The sequence below is a fragment of the Montipora capricornis genome, chromosome 7, assembly GCF_036669925.1.
Source record: "Montipora capricornis isolate CH-2021 chromosome 7, ASM3666992v2, whole genome shotgun sequence".
NCBI classification, from domain to species: domain Eukaryota; kingdom Metazoa; phylum Cnidaria; class Anthozoa; order Scleractinia; family Acroporidae; genus Montipora; species Montipora capricornis.
Window position 1 is genome coordinate 5,211,623 of NC_090889.1, and position 2,222 is coordinate 5,213,844.

The 2,222-nt window shown below is 38.1% G+C and overlaps 1 pseudogene; it reads right to left on the reverse strand.

Moving 5' to 3' along the window:
• LOC138058021 (b(0,+)-type amino acid transporter 1 pseudogene) overlaps positions 1 to 2,222 on the reverse strand; it is a 3,630-nt pseudogene continuing 1,408 nt past the window's right edge.

Sequence of the window (2,222 nt, forward strand, 5' to 3'; positions counted from 1 at the left end):
TTTCAAGTAAAAGTTGAAATCCACATCATTTTATTCAAAACTATTGCATGATTAGTAATTTCCTTAATGTATCATTTTATTCAAGACTCAAATTTCCAGCATTGCATGTGTGGATGTGTGTGAATGTGGAACCTGACCGTTATCGAAAATGTTTTACTTTCATAATTGAGGCTTTCATATTCGTTAAGCAACTTTTGGTTTTTTTAAACAGCCTGTAGTTTATTATATCCTGCACTTTTATTCTGTACTTTTGAAATAAATATTCTGCATATTTAAATAGGTATAAATATTGATTGTTGTCATTTTTTGGCAAGACTTCTGACTTCTGTATCTTACCCACTATACACTACTATGACTTGAATTTGCAATGAAAATGTGCTACCCATTATTACCAACAAATAAAAAATACACAGGGACCCCAGACAAGACAAAACCGAAAGCAACCATTGAGGACTGTGGTTTGGACAGCAGTGGAGAAATAACAAGGAAACAGGACACCATCACCATGACAACAGGAATTCCAATCCACACTTTATAAGGACGCACATCATGGGGCCTCTTCCAACGAAAGATTATGAGGGAAAGGAATGTGCCACCAAGAAAAATCCAAGCTAGAAAACTAAAGCAGCTTAACAGAGAATCTAAATTGCCAAGCATCAGCATGCAGATGGAAATACAAGATGGAAACATGATCGCTCGTAAAGGAGTCTTGAAATGGTGATTGATTGCTGCTAGAAACTGAGGCATATGACCTTCTTTAGCAGCTGAACACACTACTCTGCCATTAGTGAAGACTGAGCCATTAGCAGCACCGTAACAAGAACAAGCAACAAACAGTGGCATCAACACAACAAGAACAGGATGGACTTTCTCAGCTACAGACACAGCAACAGTGTTGGACAAAAGAACTTCTGCTGGTGTCAGAACACTGAAATATGCTACATTGACCAGTGTATAACAAAGTGTTACAAGAGGCAATGCAATCATAATACTACGAGGAAAATTGTCATGAGGATTCTGCAGTTCCTCTGTGACATAGTTCAGTTGGTTCCAGCCATCATAAGCCCATAAACCACTAAAGAAAGCAAGGGCAATCTCTCCAATATTAGGGTTGGTTCCTTCAAATGGAGATTGAAAATTGTCATAATGTCCATTGACAATCTGAGAAGCTCCTATCATGATTATCATTCCAACAGCCAATAATTTCATTACCATAAAAATAATCTGTATCTGACCTGCCCAGTGAGAACTAAGACAATTAACAGATGTTATTGAAACAATACAAATGGCTGCTATGAATTTTATAAGCCATTCATTTTCCACATGACTTGCATCCATGAATGGCTGGATAGCATAAGATGCAAAACTTAGAGTGACTATAGCTACAGATGCTGGCTTCAAAATCAAAACCATTGTCCAGCTTACTAGAAAACCAGGCAAAGGGCCCAGTGCTTCACGAATGTATGTTAATTCACCCCCGGAACGCTGAATCATTGTTCCCAGTTCACAATAACACAATGCTCCAAACATTGCTAGGACACCAGATGAAATCCATACAATTAATGTCAAACCCACAGAACCAGAATGCAACAGGACATAACGTGGAGTCACAAAGATTCCTGAACCAATCATTACACCAACAATAAGGGAAATGCCTTGTAGCAGAGTCACATTTCTTGATAATTTCCCTGTTGGCTTATTCTTAGCCAAAACCTTTTGGGACTTAATCATGTTCTCTTCTGAAGACCTTGCAATAACTTGCTGATATGAAACACCATCATAACGATCGTTATTTTCCATGTTAGACATCTTGTGAAATCTAAACAGGCACCCCAGAAACTTCAGGCCTTAGTTCTAAATGAGGCACCTAAAACACAATGAAAAAGACATACTGAATCATAGTTCAGCAAATACCACATTTCATCATTTCTTATAAGAATAACACACTATAGCAAATTCAGCACTATTATGCAGGTTTTTTCCTTGTTTCTCTGAATCTCGGTTATTGATCAGCAGTAACACTTCTGTCCTGAGAGTGAGACATAACATTTTACTCTGTCTAACACCACACAATCTTACTCATCAATAAGGGCTGCTTTAAGGTTAAATGGGTTAATTAATGTTACGTCTTAAGTCTGAATACGTGCCAAGTGGCCCATTAGGCCGGAGCTTATCCCGGATTTCCGCAGCATGAAGTGACTAGGAGTATTTCTACTCCATCT